At 34.5% G+C, this 24722-nt stretch overlaps 2 pseudogenes; both read left to right on the top strand.

Moving 5' to 3' along the window:
• The first annotated feature begins 3213 nt into the window (after nucleotides 1-3213).
• Nucleotides 3214-3943, top strand: LOC149139511 (protein HEAT-STRESS-ASSOCIATED 32 pseudogene; annotated as a pseudogene).
• Nucleotides 3944-8335: 4392 nt separating this feature from the next.
• Nucleotides 8336-9098, top strand: LOC149139510 (protein HEAT-STRESS-ASSOCIATED 32 pseudogene; annotated as a pseudogene).
• The last annotated feature ends 15624 nt before the right edge of the window (nucleotides 9099-24722 follow it).

Raw genomic sequence — 24722 nt, 5'->3', positions numbered from 1 at the left:
GTATACAGGGGGGTTAATAGAACAAAAGGAGCGTATACATATACACGCACATTCACAGGAGGAAAGCGCTTACATGTTGGAAAACCAAGGTTTTGGTCCGAGGTATTTATTCCAAGGTATTTTGGTCCAAGGTATTTTGGTCCAAGGTAATGATCGAAGGTATTTGGTCCGAGGTATTGACCCTAGGTATTTGGTCGAAGGTATTGAGACAAACCTAAAACTATATAATGAGGAGAAGATCACTAGGCTAGGGTGGGAAAGTATTGAATATGTTATGAGGTGTTTGATAAAATATGTAGGTTATGGGTTTCTGATGCTTTGCTTGATTTGAACTAAGGATGCACCTATATGGTTGGTGATGGATGATGGATCAGGATCATAATTCCTGAAATGAATTATCATTATGTGGTTTGATCATGGATAGTCTAGATCTGAATATTGATGCATGTTTTATTCTGTAGTCGGGAACTACAGTGAATTTATAAGTAAGTATTTGCAGATCTATATGCTGGTTCGCTTTGGTGAAGGTGCGTATACACACTGGTTCGGCTCTTCCAGGCAACGTATGCAAAATAAAAGATTGATGTTCAAGGATGTTGTTTTACTGTGGTCTGTTAATGAAGTCTTCTTAGATCTGAAAGTGAAACTAAATGCATAAAGAGTTTGTGTCTCATTGATTAATTGATTGAGAAATAAGGGTGATCCTTATTGCTATCTGTTTAGAACTCTGTAAGATGATAGTATATCTCCAGAATTTCATTGATTGGTACAGTTTGTGGTTCAGAGGTTTTATGATTCATTATCATTAGAGGAATATGCAGGTTGGGCAAAAGGAAGTAGCATATACATGTAGGTTTGCTTCATTAAAGGATCGTATACATTATGAGACATGACTTTTGAGGTGATAGTTAGTTCTGGTTGTTGATGCAGTATTCTGGGTTCAGATTTGTGTACTGGTTACAGTGATCTATCTGTTCCAGTTGATTGGTTGAATTTGATTAAGTTTGAACGAATGGTTGATTCAATTGTGTCAAAGGTTAAGTAATTGTTTGATTCAGTTATTTTAGAGATTCATGGGTTGTCAGTGATGGATTGATTCAACTGTGGTTGATTCAGAGAGTGATGATTGAGTTTCAGTTATTAGTTGATGTAGATGTATTTGATGGTTGTATTGCAGTTATGATTTTGAGCTTCAATGTTGTTGATCGCTCCAGTATGAAAATTGGATGAAACGTGGCATTCAGATTTTGGTGTAGTGATCCAGGAGTATCTAGTCTGAAAATTTATGAAACATGGCCCCTGGAGGAAGAAAGAAGGTCGCAGCCTTCTGTAGGTCAGCACCTACGTACTAGTAAACATATTGGCTAGTACAAAAGCTATGGGGTTGCAGCTCCCTTCCAGTAGAAGCTAGAAAATGAGAGAAGGTTGTATCCTTCTACAAGTGGGTGCTTTCATACTGGTAGAAATCTGCACTAGCACAAGATTGTAATCATATTTTCTTATTATTAAAATAAGATAGAGACGACAACAGCAGGTGGTTTTCACCCACATTGGGTTTCCACCTTAAATCTTGGTGTTCATGTGTGTTGCTTATGTGTGATGGTTTATTCTGTTATGAATTTCACATGGCTAATGTTTAATGTTTAATAAAGTATTGAAGCACATATTAAAGATCAACATATGATGAGTTAACTAAATCATAAGTTCACTAGATATATGCTCGTTGCCTTAAGAATAGTTGCATGCACATGTGAGTTCCCTTCACTGAAGTAGTGTATATAAATCTAATTATGGAAATGAAAAAGTTATTGATTTGTAAACACTGATTCACCCCCCCTCTAGGTTATTATTTCCAACAATTGGTATCAATGCAGGTCCTTTGGCAGAAGCTTGATCACTTGAAGGAGATCTGTAGAAACAATGGGAAAGAAGAAAGCACCTCAAAATAAGAAGACATCTCAAAGGAACTATGACAGTAGGAGAGACAATTGGGGATTATGTGGAAGAAATTCTTTAGATTCAAAATAACCTCGGAATGAAGATGAACAAGAAATAGAACTATTAGGTATGAATTTTTTATCCTCTTGTGATACATTTCTCTATTCATTTGAAGATGATGAAAGTGACAGTGAAACAACGGAATTTTCTCTTATGGGTGAAAGAGAAAGATATCAAATAGAAGCAGAATTTAAAAAAATCATAGACAAAATTAGAGGTCAATAAGATCTATTGGACAAAAGGTAGTGTGCCTTCAAAGAAGAAGCTAGCAGACTAAAATATCAATTGGAGGAAGGAAACAAAGTAAGGAAGCAGTACAAGGAAAAGAAAGATCAATGCCAAAAGCTATAGGATGAAGTGACATCATTAAGAAATGAAGTAAATAAATTGTTAGATTGGCAACTAGGGTCAAACTCCATGTGGATAAGTTTATTTATGGCAGCTGATATTTTTATTGGATCCCTCTCGTCGAGAGGTGTAGGATTGATCCAAAAATCATCCGATTCCGATAAGTATTTATGGAGATATGAATTTATTTTGTTTATGTAATTATTATCAAGCCGACCAACTCTTATGTAGGCTATAGAAGCCCAGCCGACGTGTCTATTCAACCTCTACGTCTTTAGTATAAATAGAGGAGGATTTGAAGTCATTTGGAAACTCACCTCAAGTGATCTCCTCTCCACGTCTTGGGTTTTTGGAGAAGGAGATACACTATGGATTACGCTGGCCTAGTATGATGATGCCCTAATGGAGAATGCAGTCATAAATACTCAGGCATATAAGGATGATCTGCGCTGTCCAAAAGTCTGATACGCTTGCCCTAAATATAAACATGGCTATGGAGGAGAAGCCTATATGCAACAAGAAAAAGGCTCTTCATTCGGTCTACCGTGGATGAAATGATACACCTAAAACGCAGTCAAAAGAAGACATCTAACACGCAGTCGAAGGAGACTTATTCTCAGAGTTATAGAAGAAACAGAACTTCGCATTCCTCTCTGAGATATCCACATGAATCTTATACAGGTATATAATGGAAGGACTAAGGAACAAAACTCAGGTTTCATTAAGGAGCGGGTATATGATTACACAGGGATAGACCTAGCTGTAGTCATAATATATGAACCACGCTGTTTATGAGTGAATAGATTTCAAGTTTTTGATTTCATCTCAGAGCATTTGTACATTCCAGTTTCAATGCACGAATCGAGGATGGCATGGTTGGCAAGAAATCATTTCTTCAAAGGCGAAGATGAAGAGAGGCCAGAGAAGCCTCGCTATTATGGACTCACAGAAAGAGATCACAAAAATGGCACACAAGCACAAAGTGAATGTGGGTACAGGCGATTGGGCAGGGCTTTTACTGCAGAAGGGCCCTAGCAGTTTTAAACAGTATGTTCAGGAATGTAAAGATCTGGGTTTTCATATTATAGATTTAAATGTTGATTCACTCAAAGTTCCTAAAGAAACTCTCTTGCGACTTATTCAGATAATAAAGAACGAGAGGCTAAACGGAAAACCTCTATTTGATATAAATTTTGAGAAATCTGCTATACCATCGAAGGACGACAGAGCATTTGGGGCTTATATTGCTCCCACTCCAAAGGGATCAGAAATGATTGAAGATGTGGAGTTATTAATTAGAAAGGCGGAGAGATGTTTGGAGGCTGGAGCAGATATGATCATGATTGATGCAGATGGTATAAGTGGCCGTGCTGACATGTTGCGCACTGATGCTATAGCAAAAATAATTGGGCGGTTGGGACTAGAGAAGACTATGTTTGAAGCGGCTAGTCCAGACACATTTGAGTGGTTTGTCAGAAGATATGGATCAAGGGAATATAATACACTGCTCATCAAAGACCTAGCCGCAGTTATAAACACAACCGCTGTTATCTCAGGACCTGTCTACGGTCTTTATAATACCCTTACACGTAGTTAAAAGGAACAGCCTTGAACGCAGTCAAGGGAGACCCTTATTACGTTGTCCAGATGTATTAAATGGAAGCCCTAATACGCAGACCTGTAGCCTAATACACAGGTCATGAACAACATGAAAGTGAAGCTGCAGTAATACATAGCTGTAGGTGACAGGGTGGTAAATCCAAGGCTGTCTATGGAAAGAAACAATTTTTCTAAGCATATTGGATAGTGTAATACAATACTGATCTGAAGATGTGGACAAAGGGACCATGTTACACACAACAATCTTGAGATATAGAACTCAGTGTCTTATGACAAGGGCAACATGATAATCATGCACATTAGCAGGGGCAGCATAATGAAGATGATTCACATTAGCTGGCAGCTACATGATGATTGGGTAGCATGATGGATCAGATCATGGGCAGCATAGTGATCATGAGTTGCATGATGATACATGATACAACATGATGGTGCTACATGGTAAGGTGCAGCAAATGGACGAAAGGAAACACTACGATAGGTGAAGCCGTCACCTTGGAGAATCAGTTGAAGCAAAATGTGTTCAACTGATCTCATCGTTATACGCTAGATCTAGACAAGTCAAAGTGTTAACTTCTGTTGTAATTGTACTCTCTCTCTCTCTCTCTTTCTCTGCTGAACTTTGAAGATAAAAGAAGATTTGATCAAAGGGTTTCCCCACACATTGTGGGGTTTGTCCCTGGCTTTCGCCATATCTTATGTCCTCTTGTCTTGGCTTGACTTCTGCATATTATATTTATGCTCTATCTGCAGTTTACCGTAATGCTGATGTGATTGCTAACTGTGAAAATTTAAATAATTTTCTCTAGCATAGAACATACCTAATCTTAACATGGTATCAGAGCTTAGTTGAAGACAATGCCCAAGCAAGAGTGAAAGAGAAATCACCGAAGACAGTTGGGACAAGACAGAAGGATCAATGGGTTCCTCATACTTCACCTAGGGTGAAGTTGAAGCAAAGAATGTTATTAGAATGGTGCAGCAAAACTTTTGATGGCATCACCTCATTGGGAAGTTCAGATATAAGGGTAGGAAGGAAAGGTAGATGTCTTGGTTATGAGTTCGGCCCTTATGCAAAGGAGTGCCCGAATGACAGAGATGCGGGTCATAAAAGACAATGGTCGACTCTTCCACGAAAGCAAGGAACCCCAAAATCTCTTTTATGTACCTGATTGAACCTGATGTCCATCTCGGAAATGGAAGTCAAAGGTTACAAGGTGGCACTTATCGATGGAAAGGTATGTGTTTGAAAATAGATCTTTTAAAGATGTTTTTCAGTTCAGGGTTGTATCAAGTTGCAGGAAGTCCACTGGGGACCATGTCCATTGACTCAGCACCAGAGGTCTGTGAGACAGATGGTGACTAGGATGCTTGAATTAAAAAATAAGCATGAAGGTACATGTCTGAAATGTACCGAAGGAAAATATTATAAGGGGACCATTCCCCTCATGCAGCAGGTCCACAGGTTTGGAACAACCCGAGGAGTTTGAGAATCATGGTCAAGGAATCTCATGTATACAGGTGGAAGAAAGCCCTCTATGGCTTGAAGGAAAACACCTCGTGCATAGTATGAGAGGATTGATAGCTGTCTAATGTAGCTGAGATTCACTAGGATTGAAACCGATCCAAACCATTACTCAAAGGTTGTGGATGATAAACTTCTCGTACCGGCACCTATGTCTGACAGGTGCAGACCCTCTCATTTAAAGGAGACAGAGGGAGTTGGATTCTAAATGTGGGAAGATAAGATGCAAGCTTGTGACTGCCTCGAGGATCTTAACTTTCAGAAGTTATATGGTAATGATGTCGGACCAGATTTCGGAAATGCCTCTGAGTTTCATAAACTCATTCGCGTTGATGTTCTTGGAGAACCTCCGTCCGGACATCTGTGTTGCAGTTAGCATGGTGAGCTCATATTTGGTTGAGCCTCACTAGATTGGTGCCAAGAATCTTCTAAGATATCTTCAGGGCACAATCTCTCATGAATTGAGATACACTGCTGGAAATATAAAACCACATGATTATTCGAATAATGAGTGGGCAGGAAGTATGGAGGATCACTAGAGCACTTCTCAGTGCTGTTTGGAATTTGCCTTGATGTCCTAGATGAGCAGGAAGCAGAAGTCGGTGACTCTGAGCACCACCAAGGTAGAATACATTGCTGATAGTATGGCCTTCTGTGAGGCAGTCTGGTTGTTGAAGCTCTTCAGTGAGCTGTTTGTATACATGATGAATACCACTGTGAATCTCTGTGACAACCAGAGATGGGATTCGATTATTGAGGAATCACGTATTTGAAAATTACTCCAGCAGATAGACATCAATTACTGCCTTATCTGGGATATGGTAAGTCGATGATCAAGGAGGCTCCATCACACTGAGATGATATACAGGACAGAGCCCTGAGGAAAGATCAAATTTGTGATTTTCCCGAACGACTTGGAGTCGTCGAGAGACCTTTGTAAAAGGGTCCTGCATGCTACATACATTGAGCTCTAGGAGCTTTGGGGGGCTTGCAGTTCTATTGGAGCAACACACGACCACAGGGTGTCTCACCCTCCCCTGGTGGTGCGCACTGAAACAAGATGATTCACTCTCTTATGGGACAAGATGGTTTGCTCTCTTGTGGGACAAGATGATTCGCTCTCTTGTGTAGCAGGATGATTAGTTCTCCTGTGAGGCCTGGATTGATGTGTTCTCCATGGCGATTGTAGCAGGATTGATGTGTTCTCCTATGAGGCCTGGATTGATGTGCTCTCCTGTGAGGCCTGGATTGATGTGTTCTCCATGGCGATTGTAGTAGGATTGATGTGTTCTCCTGTGAGGCCTGGATTGATGTGTTCTCCATGGCAGCCTGGATTGATGTGTTCTCCATGGCGATTGTAGCAGGATTGATGTGTTCTCCTATGAGGACAGGATTGATTAAGTTCTCCTGTCGAGGCATCCTACCCATGCAGTCTGGGACTCATGGGAAGTACCTCTCATATGATCAATGAGCAGGGAAATGAAGTTAGGGACCGTACTAGTACCGATGGACGCATCGTTGTATCTACCGTACTCCCTACGCTAGGATGTACTCCATTGATCTGGGATCAATGATACTGGTCTAGGACCAATGGCAGGAGTTGTACATACTATGACGCTGACTTCGGGTCGGCTGAGACTGGTCTGGGACCAGTGGTACATACTCCGAGACTGACTTCGTGTCAGTGCAGGACTGGTCTGGGACCAGTGGGAGTCATACATACTATGATGCTAACTTCGGGTCGGTTGAGACTGGTCTGGGACCAGTGTTACGCACTCTGAGTCTGGCTTTGGGTCAGTGGAGAATAGTATGAGACATTTTCGATCAATTCTTCTTCTTCTTAGTTCAGCAGAGCTAAGCAGAGCAGGGTCAGCAGAGCTGAGCATAGCTAGCAGAGCCAACAGAGCTGAGTAGAGCAGAGCTAAGCAGAGTAGAGCAGAGCCAGCAGAGCTGAGCAAAGATGGGCAGAGCAGTGCAGGGCACTGATGGCAGAGATGGTACAGTTGTACATATGGATCAACGGATGGAGTTCTCCCTAGTTGAGAGGGAGTGTTAAATTGGCAACTAGGGCCAAACTCCATGTGGATCAGTTTATTTATGGAAGCTGATATTTTTATTGGATCCCTCTCGTCGAGAGGTGTAGGATTGATCGAAAGATCATCCGATTCTGATAAGTATTTATGGAGATATGAATTTATTTTGTTTATGTAATTATTATCAAGCCGACCAGCTCTTATGTAGGCTCTAGAAGCCCAGCCGATGTGTCTATTCAACCTCTACGTTTTTAGTATAAATAGAGGAGGATTTGAAGTCATTTGGAAACTCACCTCAAGTGATCTCCTCTCCATGTCTTGGGTTTTTGGAGAAGGAGATACACTATGGATTATGCTGGCCTAGTATGATGATGCCCTAATGGAGAACGCAGTCATAAATACTCAGGCATATAAGGATGATCTACGCTGTCCAAAAGCCTCATACGCTTGCCCTAAATCTAAACATGGCTATGGAGGAGAAGCCTATATGCAGCAAGAAAAAGGCTCTTCATTCGGTCTAACGTGGATGAAATGATACACCGAAAACGTAGTCAAAAGAAGACATCTAACACGCAGTCGAAGCAGACTTATTCTCAGAGTTATAGAAGAAACAGAACTTCGTATTCCTCTCTGAGATATCCACGTGAATCTTGTACAGGTATATAATGGAAGGACTAAGGAACAGAACTCAGGTTTTATTAAGGAGCAGGTATATGATTACGCAGGGATAGACATAGCTGTAGTCATAATATATGAACCACGCTGTTTATGAGTGAAAAGATTTCAAGTTTTCGATTTCATCTCAGAGCATTTGTACATTCCAGTTTGAATGCGCGAATCGAGGATGTCATGGTTGGAAAGAAATCATTTCTTCGAAGGCGAAGATGAAGAGAGGCCAGAGAAGCCTCGCTATTATGGACTCAAAGAAAGAGATCACAGAAATGGCACACAAGCACAAAGTGAATGTGGGTACAGGCGATTGGGCGGAGCTTTTACTGCAGAAGGGCCCTAGCGGTTTTAAACAATATGTTCAGGAATGTAAAGATCTGGGTTTTGATATTATAGATTTAAATGCTGATTCACTCAAAGTTCCTGAAGAAACTCTCTTGCGACTTATTCGGATAATAAAGAACGAGAGGCTAAAAGCAAAACCTCTATTTGGTATAAATTTTGAGAAATCTGCTATACCATCGAAGGACGACAGAGCATTTGGGGCTTATATTGCTCCCACTCCAAAGGGATCATAAATGATTGAAGATGTGGAGTTATTAATTAGAAAGGTGGAGAGATGTTTGGAGGCTGGAGCAGATATGATCATGATTGATGCAGATGGTATAAGTGGCTGTGCTGACATGTTGCGCACTGATGCTATAGCAAAAATAATTGGGCGGTTGGGACTAGAGAAGACTATGTTTGAAGCAGCTAGTCCAGACACATTTGAGTGGTTTGTCAGAAGATATGGATCAAGGGAATATAATACACTGCTCATCAAAGACCTAGCCACCATTATAAACACAACCGTTGTTATCTCAGGACCTGTCTACGGTCTTTATCATACCCTTACACGTAGTTAAAAGGAACAGCCTTGAACGCAGTCAAGGGAGACCCTTATTACGCTGTCCAGATGTATTAAACGGAAGCCCTAATACGCAGACCTGTAGCCTAATACGCAGGTCATGAACAACATGAAAGTGAAGCTGCAGTAATACATAGCTGTAGGTGACAGCGTGGTAAATCCAAGGTTGTCTATGGAAAGAAATAGTTTTTCTAAGCATAGTGGACAGTGTAATACAATAGTGATCTGAAGATGTGGAAAAAGGGACCATGTTACACACAACAATCCTGAGATATAGAACTCAGTGTCTTATGACAAGGGCAGCATGATGATGATGCACATTAGCAGGGAGCTACATGATGAATGGGTAGCATGATAGATCAGATAATGGGCAGCATAGTGATCATGAGCTGCATGATGATACATGATGCAGCATGATGGTGCTACATGGTAAGGTGCAGCAAATGGACGAAAGGCAACACTACGATATGTGAAGCCGTCACCTTGGAGAATCAGTTGAAGCAAAATGTCTTCAACTGATCTCATCGTTATACGCTAGATCTAGACAAGTCAAAGTGTTAACTTTTGTTGTAATTGTAGTCTCTCTCTCTCTCTCTCTCTTTCTCTGCTGAACTTTGAAGATAAAAGAAGATTTGATCAAAGGGTTTCCCCACACATTGTGGGGTTTGTCCTTGGCTTGCACCATATCTTGTGTCCTCTTGTCTTGGCTTGTCTTCTGCATATTATATTTATGTTCTATCTGCAGTATATCGTAATGATTATGTGATTGCTAACTATGAAAATTTAAATAATTTTCTCTAGCATAGAACATACCTAATCTTAACATAAAAGGAGCACAATAATCAAGAAAGTTAAAGATATATTCAGTTACTATGAAAGTATTGAAGATAAGATTCTCTCTCTAAAAGAAGATCTTGAAAAATGAAAGAAGCAGAATGAAGAACTACTCCAAGCTCTTGAAGAATAAATGAAGTTCTCGAATTAAGGCAACAAGTGGAAGAAGGAAGAAAAGTTTAAGAAATCATGAAGAAGCAGTATCTTGAAAAGGAAGAGCAATATAAGGTTGAGGTAAATATACTAAAAGGTAAATTAGAAGAAATGCATAAGCTTTTACAATTTCAAGATACTACTAAGATTTTGGATGATATTTTTAGTAGTCAAAAGTCTCCTCCCATCAAATTTGGTCTTTGTTTTCATGAATCTGTTGAAGGTGAATCTAGCTCACAAGGTGAGGCAAGGAACTCTAATGAAAAATCTGAAATTCTCAACAAGGAGATAAGAGGTCAACCCCATCAACAACCAAGGAAAGAGAGTCTTCAAATAAAATCATTTACTCCTAACTATGGAAGTGATAATCTGTTCTTTCCTTTGATGAATAATGTTGAATGCAGCAAGATGCAGAAGTAGAATGGTTCAAGCTAATAACCATCACATAGAAACATCATCAGCTTCCAGGTATTTCAAGGGATATTGTTTTTCTTGCAATATGTTTGGTCACAAAGCCATTGACTGCTATAGAAGGAATATGAAACATGTAAGATGTTATGGATGTAAGAAGTTTGGACATATAGGAAAGGAATGCAGGAGAAAATTTCGATCACCATACCAAATGGAGACACTCGAAGATATGGAAGAAGAAGAAAGTATAGTCAGAAAAGTGTGGCATGGCATAGTGTATAAACTTAACAAACTCATAAAAATGATCTAGACAATTATCAATTATCTTTTCTGCCTTGATGATAGATTACTAAAGTCTGTGGATGTTATTTAGAAGTGCTCTTGATCCTCATAAGTTGCTGATAACTTGATGTATATCTGGTTGATGATGACGCCTTGATATTTCTTATTGATCTATGCAATGATCAGATTTGATAGTGAACATGTGGCACAGGATCAGGGGGAGAATATTCTAGGATTCTAATATTGCATTGTTGGCATTATGTTTAGAAGTATTTGGTCTCGAATGATTCTTATCAATGGTGATGATGCTTATGTGGCTAAAGTGTTTTGATACATCATGCTATGTTTCAGTTATTATATTGCTTAGGGTTACATATATGTTATTCAGTTCAGATTTATGGATGATTATGGATGACCTTTTGATGATGCATACATTACATATATCTTGCTTACATGGTGATCTTCATAAGAACAAGGAGAAGTACAAAGCTTGAGTACACAACTTCATTACTTGATGATGAGCCATTTGTTTCTTTTATGTTGTTGTCGTCATGCCTTCAAAGATGCATAAAGTTCATATGATGCAGTTATGATGTAGGATTCCTATAGTTCTTGGCTCCCACATAGTTGAGGATTGTTGTTGTTGATGGTATCAAGAAAGATTGACACATGACTATGAGCTCATGGTTTGCTAGATACATATTGCTATCTCTTTGATGGATATACAGTATGCTGGATACATGGATGATTACTTGCATATTGATAAATATTGTTGGTTGGCCAAGAGAATGGTGTTATTGCAGGCATAGCCATTTGAAGACATGGATATTCAGAGACATGGCTTACTTATTCACATAATGATGATGACTTCTTACTTTATGATGATAGGTTTGGTATTCACATATGTTGATTATCATGGTTGATTCTTATCAGATGGGGGGCGTCACCTAGTAATGTTACATGGTTGATATATTGAGGGTTCTTGTGGAAAGATCATGCAGTTCTTGATGATGATGTTATGATCATATATGATGACTATGGTGTTTTCACATATGATATGATGTGAATGATTTTGTGTTACTGCTTGGAGATATGACATATGCTTAGTTGATTCATGGAAGGTTATGATAAGGCTCTTTCTACTAACAAAGCGAAGCAAGTTGATCTTGATGAGATCAAGAGGATGAGTTGATATCTATATACGGCATACTTAGTCACATGTTGATGATATTTGCTTTGTTGTATCTTCAGAATGGATTATGGACATATATTGGTTGTAGGTCTAGATGTTGCTGAGAGATGCTTATGGTGCATATCATATATGGTGTATGATAGTTGCTAATGACTATCATGGTATTGATTAGATCTTTGGTCTTTATGTCATTTATACCACTCGATGAAAAGGTCATAATATGTTAATGAGTCCCTCTTGGTCATATGATGTAATTTGTACCCTCACTATGCATGGGAAGGATGATGTAGTAATTACTATATTTTAATCATGTATAAACAATTGGTATATCCCCACTTGGTTGGGTAGATGAGTCAAATTTTGCATATACCCACTTGGTTGGGAGATTGATGTATGTATGAGTCATTGGTGATAGGAAGGTCATACTCACATAGTTCAGTTATAGAGTCATGTTATTCTTTTGGAAAATATTTTTGCAGATTCAGCATGTGCATAGGGGGAACATGATCAATGTTTATATTTATTTGTTCAGATATGAAAGTCTTCATGTTGGTCAATCCTTTACCCTTGATATCAAAGGGGGAGAATATCTTGGTCCGCCCTTTGCCCTTGATGTCAAAGGGGGAGAGTATTTTGGTGTTGCTTGTTATCTCTAACAGGTTCTACAACCTACAATAATTAACACCAACATGGTTGCCATCAAGTCCAAAGTGGGAGATTGTTGGCATTATGATACATGTGTTGTACTTGATGGAAACCCACTTGTAGGAGAACAACTCACTTATATATGGTAATTAGATGAATCTATAGGAAAGATAACAGACGTGATAGAATGCATGGAAGTTGTGTTTACAGATGTGACAGAATGCATGGCAGTTGTGTTCACATATGTGACAAAATTCATGGCAGTTCAAAGGAATCAGTTCAGAAGTAATGTACAACGGAAAATCACATTATAACAGGTATATTCAAAGGGAACAAAGTAATGGTACAAAAGAATAGGATGAAGGAACAAAGGACTACATATCAGAATCAAGAAGTTGAAGAAAAATGACATTTTCAGGTAAGCTAAGTTGTATACGTGGGTTCACTGTAAAAAAAGAGCATATACATGTGGGTTAGCAGAACAAAAGGAGTGTATACATACACACACACTTCCATAGGAGGAAAAGTGCGTACATGTTGGAAAACCAATTTTTTGTTCTGAGGTATTTAGTCCAAGGTATTGATCCAAGGTATTTGGTCTGAGGTATTGAGCCTAGGTATTTGGTCCAAGGTATTGGTCCTAAGTGGTTTTGGTCCAAGGTATTGAGACAGGCCAAAAACTATAGAAGGAGGAGAAGATCACTAGGCCAGGGTGGGCAAGAATTGAATATCTTATGAAATGTTAGATCAAATATGCAGGTTATGGGTTTCTGATGATTTACTTGATCTAAACTAAGGATGCACCTATATGGTTGATGATGGATGATGGATCAGGATCATAAGGCCTGAAATCAATTATCATTATGTGGTTTTATCATGGATAGTATAGATCTAAATACTAATGCATGTTTTATTCTGTAAATTTTATGATGTGGGTATGTCTGAATTCGAGAACTGCAGCGAAGTTATAAGTAAGCATTTGCAGATCTATACACTCTTTCGCTTTGGCGAAGCTGCATATACACGCTGGTTCGGCTCTTCCAAGTAGCATATGCAAAAGAAAAGATTGATGTTCAAGGCTGTTGTTTTATTGTTGTCTGTCAATGAAGTCTTCTTAGATCTGAAAGTAAACTTGAATGCATAAAGAGTTTGTGTCTCATTGATTAATTGATTGAGAAAGATGGGTGATCCTTGTTGCTATCTGTTTAGAACTCTATAATATGATAGTAGATCTTCAGAATGTTATTGATTGCTACATTTTTTGGTCCAAAGGTTTTATGATTCAGTATCTTTAGAGGAATACATAGGTTGGGCAAAAGGAAGTAGAGTATAGACATAGGTTTGCTTCATTGAAGGATCATATATATTCTGAGACATGCCTTTTGAGGTGACAGTGAGTTTTGGTTGTTGATGCAGTGTTCTGGGTTCAAATCTATGTACTGGTTACAGTGATCTATCTATTATAGTTGATTGGTTGAATTTGATTAAGTTTGAATGAATGGCTGATTCAGCTGTGTCAAAGGTTAAGTAATTGTTTGATTCAGTTGTGTCAGAGATTCATGGGTTGTTAGTGATTGATTCGTTCAACTCTGGTTGATTCAGAGAGTGATGACTGAGTTTCGATGATTAGTTGATGTAGATGTATTTGATGGTTGTATTGCAATTATGATTTTGAGCTTCAATGTTGTTGATGGGTCCAATATGAAAATTGGATGAAACATGGCCTTCAGATTGTGGTGTAGTGATCCAGGAGTATCCATTCTGAAAATTTATGAAACATGGTCGCAGGAGGAGGAAAGAAGGTCGTAGCCTTCTATAGGTTAGCGCCTACATACTAGTAAACATATTGGTTAGTAAAAGAGATAGGGGGTTGCAGCTCCCTTATAGTAGAAGATGGAAAATGAGAGAAGATTGTAGCCTTCTCCAGGTGGGTGCTTGCGTACTGGTATAAGTCTGCACTAGTACAAGATTTTAAGCATATTTTCTTATTATTAAAAGAAGACAGAGACGACAACAACATGTGGTTTTCACCCACATTAGGTTTCCACTTTAAATCTTGGTGTTCATGTGTGTTTCTTATGTGTGACAGTTTATTCTATTATTAATTGCACATGGTTACTCTTTAACGTTTAATAAAGTATTGATGCACAGATTAAAGATCAACATATGATGAATTAACCTAACCATAAGTTCACTAGATATATGCTGGTTGCCATAAGAATAGTTGTGTGCACACACGAGTTCCCTTCACTAAAGTAGCGTATATAAATCTGATTATGGAAATGAAAAAGTTATTGATTTGTAAATACTCATTCATCCCCCTCTCATTATTATCTCCAATGAATTTGGATAACTTTATCCTCTCGAACCCAGATATTATTGATGTTGTTGTTATTCCATGAGTGCCATTTACTACTACTTCATATAATATTCTTCCCACTTATTGCGCTAATATCACTACTACACGATAAGGTGTATTAAGACAATAGATTGAGACAAAATAAGACTTTTGGTCAAATTGTCCTTCTCCTAATTTTTGTTTATTTTAACTAACATTTATTTATTTTTTTCATCTCTTTGGTGACATTTTGAGGGGAGTGGAATGAAGAAGTATATACAATTTTTTCTATTTGTCTCTTTGCTGCAATTTCAAGGGGGAGCAGAACAATGGTGCCAATACATTTTTTTCAATAACAAAAGGAATGAACAAAAAGAATGATATGATAATTCTTTATCATTCGATTGATTCTCCATATCAAAGGCTACAACTTCTATGAACAAAAGGAAAAAAATGAAGAGCAACACAAATATTTCTACAAGGAATGTTAGGGGATTTATATGTCTACATTAATTTCCGTCCACTTAGAATGTCACCTAGGGTTCGTAATCTTAGATCTGCAAAACATTTTGGTCCTCCGTATAGATCTATTAAGGTATACATAATCTATTCTAGAAATCACACCAGCTATCTATACTTTGACCTCTGCTTGAAAGTTTACATGTGTGACAACTGCAACTTTTCTTCCATCCTCTTGTGAATCCATTGACAGTTGTGCTTGGGCACCTTCTTCCTTCAAATATGGTTTTATCTTTAGGAAAAAATCCTATTGCTTATCATATGAACCTTTGCAATGATCTGTCTTCTTGGAGGATTATCCAAAATTTTGCACTCATCATTTTTGAAAAAGACATTGTAATCCTTTTGCATGATATCTCCAATGCTTGTGAGGTTATGCTTCAAACCATGGAAAAAATAAACATCTAAAATGTACTACTTCACCCCCTTCTTTGTTAGAATGTTGGCTCTTCCTTTGCCCATGACAAAGGTTTTGTTATTAGTCCCTAATGTCACTTCACATTTCACATTTTCATCTAAATTGGAAAACATTTCTATGTTCCCTGTCATGTGGTTGCTGCACCCTAAATCTACAAACCATGCATCCCTTTGTTTTCCTTGTGCTACATTAAAAGCTAAAAACATGCTATCTTGGGTGTGATTTTCTTATGTGAAACTTGCACTTTGTTTGTTACTTATATCATGTTCCTTCTTTCTAAATTCATTTCCATAATGACCATACTTCTTACAAGAATGACATTGAACTTTAGATTTATCATATCTATGACCTTGTGTTTGATTTTGGCTTGGGCCTTCACTTTTATTTTGATTGTTGTCCCTTGCACTTGAGCTTGAAGGGATGCCTCTTCCACCTTTGTGTGGGCTTCTTCCTCTTCCTCTAGCATTTGATCTTCCTCTCCCTCTACCTTGACCAAGTGAAACTTGTTTCTTGAAGGCATGTTCCAATGAGGACTTTGTTGCTTTATTCAATCTATGCTCATGAGAAATTAGTGATGCATGAAGCTCATCCACTAAAAATTCTGAGAGATCCTTTGTCTCTTCTATGGCCACAACAATGGCATTAAATATTGATTGGAGAGTTCTCAAAATTTTCTCAACTATTCTCCTTTCTTCAAGTGTCTCACCATGAGACCTGATTTGAGTAACTAGTCCAATTACTTTTGTAAAAAATGAGTCTAAATTCGCAGACTCTTTCATACAGATCGTCTCAAAATCTCTCCTTAGCATCTATAGCTTTGTTTTCCTCACTTTTGTCATGCCTTCGTTGGCTGTTTGGAAGGTATCCCATGATTGATTTGACTTTTTTGCTGCTGCAATCCTTCAGAAAACAATTGCATGAACTGGTTGGAAAATATAAAAGAGGGCTTTTGAATCCTTCTTCCAGTTGCCCCTCAATAAATCCTTTTCTTCTTGTGACAAGGCATTGTATGCTTCTGCATCTCTTGGTTCTTGGAACCCATTGTCCACCAAATCCAAAATATCTTGAGGAGAAAATAGATCCTTCATTGTTTAGCCCAATAGTCATAATTTTTCCCATTACATTGAGGTATCTGGGGATTAGTCAAGCTTGTTCTTGATGTTTCCATTTTTGAATGTAAAAAAAACTTTCTCCTTGCTCGCAAATATGCTCCAAAGTTCTTCCTTCAAAGCAACCTTTTAACTGAGTAAAAACACACTCACTTACACTAATAAAATTTCACCTCCTCTGATACCATGTGAAGGATTTAGAAAAAGGAGTCTTCCTCAAGACTTGACTTGCGGAGATTAAAAAACAGTTGACTTCCACAACAAAAACAAATCTAAAACTCAAGAAAATTTATGCACAACAAAATAAATTAAAATAGAGTAAACATGGGAGCAACATAAAAAAAAATTTGGTTATATTTCAAATACATTAAATACATTCATATGGAAGCTGCAACTCCTTCACCAAGTAAAACAAAAGTTCTTATTGTGATTTACACTTCACTAGGGGTTGCGAAGTCTGTAAAATCATGTAGCAAATTGTTTTTACGGGCCCACCACAAATTGCTCCACGATTTTCTCTTATCCTTCTTTGTAACTTTCATTTGCAACTTAGCAAGATAATTTTACATAATACATTTTTTAATATTTTAATACATGACAAAGTCAAAATTTTAAGACACAAGATGGGTGATAGTGCAAAATTGATTTTCTATGTGGCCTAGTACATATGTCACTTGGGGAATACATTTTTGGACCATACATTTCACCAAAGGAAACTCCTATTTCATAGACCATAGAAAAGTAAATGCTGTCTGACATGCAAGGCAGATAGCTTTCGCCCTCTCTCTCTAGGCTGCTATCTCGATTCGCGTGCTGTGACTCAGAGGGCGAAAGCTATCTGCCTTGCATGTCAGGGAGCATTTACTTTTCTATGGTCTATGAAATAGGAGTTTCCTTTCACCAAATCTGTATTAAATTCTCATTTCACTTTAATTATTTGATGTGCCTCGAAATGGGGAATTGCACTCTTTCTCAGAACTTCATTTAATCCTTGTACTATAGCCTGCAAAAAAACTTTGTATTAAATTCTCATTTGACTTTAACTATATGTGTTGGTGAATGTGGAATTTGTATTCCTTCTCAGAACTTAATTTAATCCTTGTAGTTTAGCCAGCAAAAAAAATTCTCTAACCTGGAAACAAAATATACTTGGTTGATTTATACGTCTACCACAAGTATGACAAGTATGACGACAATCAGTTTATTTAATGTGGTGGTTGAGATTAATTTTCGAGCAAATATAGATGCATAAATTCTCGATATTATTTTCTCTTGTGCCTTTGTGGTCCTTGTATTTTCAATCTAGTTCCCAATTCAATATTAATATTCGAGTCATAGATTACCCTACACTCTCCCTTAATTTTATTCTCCATTGTTTCAACTCATTTGTGGATACAGGGCACTTTTATCCCAAAATACTTTGGTTGATTCTTGGCATGAGTTTGCACTCCCATGGCATTTGTTCCCGAAATGCTTTGGTTGATTCTTGGCATGAGCTTGCACTCCAATGGAGGAGTTACCAGAATAAACATCACTTGAGGAGTTTCCAACATATCCACCATAGGAACTAAGAGTATTGTCCTAACCTCCAGGATTAGAGAAAGATGATCTTTGTGTAAGATGACTAATCTCCGTGGATAGATTTGAGACCAAACAAATCAGGTAACCAATAGTAGATAAAGAGGAAACAACTTAAACTTTGAAACAAGAAATATAAACCCAAAATGGGAACTCTAGCCCAAAAATCCCCAAAAACATGAAAAATCAACTTGAAAATTAAAAGTGTTGATGCTAGAATAACCCTTCTTTTTCTAGGGTAAATTTTCAACATGTTTTAAAAATGGCCGGTACATTCATGCAAAAATTGTGCAAAAAACACCCTAAAAACCGAACGTGTTGATATGTTGATGTTGAAATAATGTTTTTTTTTTTAAGGATAAATTTTCAACATTTTGAAGTAATGGTGTCAAAGATTTTATCATGACTCTGAAAACCATTAAAATCTCGAAATAATAATAAAACATAAATTTAAAAATAAAAACAAAAATTAAAACATTGAAAGAAGGAAACAAAATGTAAAAAAAAGAATAAAAGATAAATAAAAATATATATTAAAAAAAACATAAAATGACAAAAAAAAAATTCAAATATATAAAAACAAAAAAATGAAACATGAAAAAAAACAAAATTAACCTAAAAAAGGCAAAAGAAAGAAAAAATATTATAAAAAAATAAATAATAACAGACATATTTTCAAAAAACACGATGAAAGAAAATAAATAATGAAAAAAATATACATCATTCCACAATTAAAGAAAAAAGCAAGAAAAAAATATAAAAATAAATAAATAAATAAAACACATTTAAGAAAAAAAAACCTAATAAAGAAAATCAAAATCAAAATACAAAAGAATTAAACTACTTAAGGAAAAAAAATCATTGAAAAAACATTAAAACTAAAACATTATGAAAAAACATTATAAAAAAAATAAAAATTTAATATATAAACAAAATTAAAATAACAAAAATTTTATTTAAAAAAAAAACAACATGGAAAAAAATCATAAATAAATGATAATTATTATAAAAAAAAAATTCCCCTTTAGGCTTGGGTGGCGCTCAATCTGATTGCCAGAATTGGTTGAACCCGCTAAGAAGCCCAAAAAGCTATTTTAATTTTAATTTTTTTTAATGTTTTTTTTTTTTTTTTAATGTTTATATTTTCTTATGTTTTTATATAGAATTTAATTTTTTCCATATTTATATGGTGTTTTTATTATAAATTATTATTTTTAATTGTTATTTTTTTTCAAAAATTTTATATTTATGTATCTTCCTTTTTCTTGTTTTTTATTTTTAAGCTTTTTTTTTTCAATGTTATTTTTTTATTATTTTTAATCGTTTTCTCTCTATAACTTAATTGTATTTTTTGTTTTTAATTTTTATATGTAATATTTTTATTGTTTTTTTAAATTCTATGTTAAATTTATTTTTTCTTTTACTTAAAATACATCTTTTTTTCAATTTTTAATTCTCAAATGTTATCATTTTTTTATATAAAATTCATAAAATTTGTTATTTCTCCTATTTTTTATTAAAATTTTCCATTATTTTTTTTGTTTTAATTTAATGTGGGTTTTTAGCAAAAATGTCCTAAAATACATATTTTTTAATTATATCTATATGAAAAATGTGTATTTTCTGTCGAGTTTTTTAAATTATTATTTTTTACTCACAATTATTTTTTGTTTATTGAAATATTAATTAATGATATATAAATATAAAGAAATAAAATAAAATAAATCATAATCTCAAAATGTTATTTTTATTATTTTTTTTAAACTTTGTAAAAAAATATTAGTTTTTTCATTATAAAAAAATAATGCAAAGGAAAACAAAAGACAAAAAGTTGAAAACTGCTCTAAAGAAAGAGGTGGATGCACATCGACAGTTTTCAAAATTAAAAAGAAAATCAATGATATTTAAAAACAAATGTTCATACTTGATGCATAAGAATATTTAAATTGTCAAACATCTTTTCATATATATATATATATATATCTTCTGCATCGGGACTTTTCAATACCGCTTGATTTTTTTCCTACCTTAACAAAACAGGTAATTGTATCAGTTCTCATTTCAAAGTTTACATTGTTAAGAGTACAATGAATTAAAGCAGAAACTAAATAAAGAGAAAAATGAAACTAACAACTACTATAATGAAGGCTTGAGAGATTAATAAAAAAACCATACAACATATTAATACATACCTTCATATAAAATTAACATTTATCAACATATCCTTGCCACATTCTTAAGAGGTTATTTGTAAATTGTGCAAACCATTAGAAAATGAACTCTTTGGTACATATTACCAAAATAAATTATAATTGAAAATTAAAACATAATCTATTTTTCTAATCAATGGCACATTCCAAGCGATTATTTTAACACACCTAATTAAAAAATAGAGTTTTTATTACTTATACTTCTATATATATATATATATATAAATATAAAATCCAAATCATTATTAAACAAATTTTAGAATTTAATAATTAATAAGTTTCAAAACAATAAGGATATATTAATTTATAAAATTAATCTTAAAAAATTAAAATAAATATGTAATTCTTAAAATATATAATCTAATCAAATTAACAAATATACCTATTAACTTAAATAATTTAATAAAAAATTAATATCTAATATATAAAATATATATTTTAATGAAATGAATCAAATATATCTTGAACTTAAAATAATACACATTAATAAATAATATAAAACTATTTTCACTTTTAGACTTTAATAAGTTTAAACAAAACTTGTTTACTTTTTGGGATAAGTTTTTAATAATATTAGTTGTAATGGGATTTTATAAATAAAATTTTAAGAGTTTTATAATTATAATTTTAATTAAATTTTTATGAAATTATATACGAGGTGCATTGAAAATATTCTAATTTTAATGTTTTAAAATTCGTTATAAAAAACAATTAATAAAATTTTGATATTCAAATTTGATAAATTATGTTTTCAATTTTTTTTTCTAAATTTTGGTGGGACCATTTATCATTATGTTTAATATATTTTTGGTAGAGACTTTGAATTGAACTTGTGACTTCACCTTAAGAAGTGTTTTAATAAAAACAAAAAAAATTGTAAGAACACTTTATCCTTATGTTTAATATATCATTTCGATAGAGATTAAGAATTGAACTGGTGACTTCACTTTAAAGATTACCTTAACAAAGACCCCATGGACATGTTATAAAAAGATAACCATAATTAATTGGTAAAATATAAATTATATTGATAAATTTTATAAATATTAAGTTTTAAATTCTTACATTTTTTTTTAATATCTTTTTTATATTACTATAAAAAATATGTATATGGATAAACATTACAAGTTATGGTCTGTCACTTGGGAATCCACACTAATAGCATAAATTCAAAATTTTATACTTTCATATCCCGTAGTCTATTAAACTATCTTTTAAATTGTAAAAGAAACCAAAAATAAAATAAACCACAAGATAACAGTCATAACAATGACATGTTTACTAAAAAGCTTTGTTTGAATATCTAGCTTACTTGATCATTACCTTGATGGACAATCCACTGAGTGGCTTATTGTCATCATCCAAGAAAGAAAAATCAAATTTTGTCATTTTTGTGGGCATCAAAATTTCCTTTCTTGTCTAATCTATCTACTTTGTCTATTAGTTCATTTATGTAGTTCATCAATACTTATTGAGTTTATGCTAGTTCTCTAAGAACCCTTGCTGTGAAGGTTTTTATATGTCAATATAGGTTGAGAATTTCTATGTAGGAGGAATACCAAGCTTTGATAGAGTTTCCTACATCATGTATTTATTCTCTGCTATCTTCATTGGCCTACATGGTAGGAATGAAACTTCTAATTTGTTTGACGTGTCCTCCAACAAAAAGAAAAATTCTTATTTAAATTGTTTTATGGATTATAATTCAAGATTATATAAATTACTTTTCAACAGTTTCAAACTTTTATCGCATAGACTAAATTATCTGTCTAGGAAGAATAAAACTTGGTTGGATAGAAAATTAAATCCATGAGATTCCACTATTGTCCTTTAACAACATTAATACTTAGCGAAAAATTATTTTTAACTAATTTTATAATCAATATAGTTTTTATTATTGAAATTTAACACCCATACATAAAATATAACAATAATAATGCATACTCAACATTAATATTACTATAACATTAATATTACTATATCAATTTATGAAACATAAAATAGAAATGGTTAAAAGGGTAATAATTGGTTTTAAGTCTATATATCATTTGAACTTCATAAAACATCTATCTTAAGATTTTAATATTGATTTTTTAGTTTTACATATTAATGAGTTGTTAGGGTATACCTTTTTATGTTTTGATAAAAATTTCTCATTTCATACTTATAACTATTTCAAATGTGATTTTTCTTGTTTCAATAAAATTAGCCTAAATCTATCATAAACACAAATGTAGCAAGTGTTGAATGAGATTAAATCTCTTGAGGTGTAAAAATTTTGCAAAACATGAAAAAAATTGCACCTTTGAGTTTTGATCCTTCTCTGTGCTATATATATATATATATATATATATATATATATATATATATACTATTCAAAAGTGCACTTTTAAATTTATAAATGAAAGGACTTAGTGGCTTGAAAATTCTATCGTACACTTGGATTGTGTAGACTATACATAAACTTGCAATTCCAACTAATATTTGTTGAATTTTAGACAAATTTGACAGAAAAAATATAACTAAAAAATTACCAAAATGTAGAATAGTAAGATTACTTAAAATGTTTTAAGCATAAACTTTAATTTGTTTATAAACCATATATAATATATATGCAGTTGCCATTGTCCACACATTTTTTTTTTTAGTATACGTTTTAAAACACATTAACAATTCTTAACCTTGCATTTGAAATATTTTATCTATAACCCATATTGAATTTATTATTATTATTTCAAATACAATGCTATAAATGTTGAAATTATAATTTCAACTGCAGTGAACAGAACAGTAGCAGCTACTTTACTTATTTGTCCTGATCCGGCGCCCACATTTATTCCCGATCTTTTAAGTCACCGCCATTACCATCTTTTCACTCTTTAATTATTTTTGTGTTTCCAGAAGGAGGAAAGATCAGATCCAGCACTACACCATTACTTCTCAACAGCCGTATTAATGAGCAGAACGGCTGAAAGAGAAAAGAACCAGCCTCGAGCCGACGCAGCATTTATCAGCCATAGATTTCATCACCACCGACTCAAGAAATACAACAAAAGATCAGATTTTGTTCATTATGAGCAGCAGAGTACAACAGAGACTTCATCAGCAAGTTAAAGCGGTGATGAACCTTTCCCGCACTATAAAAGGCAGACACAGCAGTGTAGAAAATATAGAAATAGAAATAGAAGTAGAAAACAGAGGAAATAGATTGAGAGTTTTTATTGTATTGCACAGCAGTGCTGAAATTGTAATTTTCTGAGATAGCTGTTTTTGGAACCGAAGCATTCCTGTTGTAATCCCTCTGTTAAGAGGAAGCTGCTCTTTAGCATAATATTTTGTGAAGATCCCTCTACGTGAGCAAGACTTATTTTATCAGTTAGTTTATTGTTCATAAATAGAAGTTTCTTTTTGTGCGTTGCTGTTACACCGTAACTCAAAAAATACTTGACGTCAAAAATTTACGTTGTTGCAACACCAGTTACAGCAACTGAAAAAAAACTGCGTTGTTGCAACACCAGTTACAACAAAGCAATTTTTTTTTTGTTTTCGCTATATTAAAACAGAGTATTATTTTGATCAGTTTTTGATCCTGAGGCAAAGTAGAGTATTATTTTATGCTTTGTTCTTGTGTTTTTGAATTATCAGAAATCCCGAAAACAGAGTATTACTCTCTGTTCATATTTTTTTTGTTTCGGAATTTATCAGAAAATTCCCAACAGTGGAAACATAGGATTTTTCCACTGTATTTTGTTTGGAATAACCAGAAATTCCCGACATGGTATCAGAGCTTGTCCAGGCTCTTTGAAGACATCAAAGAAGCTGAAAGAAGATTTCTTGCTGTAGCAGATTATCCAGCAGAGCGAAAACGCTGTCAAGATATTTTTCAGTTTAGTTTTTGTGTAGCTGTTGAAAACAGTTAAGTGGATTTTTTTT

Source organism: Pinus tabuliformis, chromosome X (assembly GCF_031772625.1).
Source record: "Pinus tabuliformis cultivar Carrire ecotype Pingquan chromosome X, CPIR1, whole genome shotgun sequence".
NCBI lineage: Eukaryota > Viridiplantae > Streptophyta > Pinopsida > Pinales > Pinaceae > Pinus > Pinus tabuliformis.
Note: the sequence above shows the minus strand (reverse complement) of the source record. Positions and strands in the feature narration are given on the sequence as shown.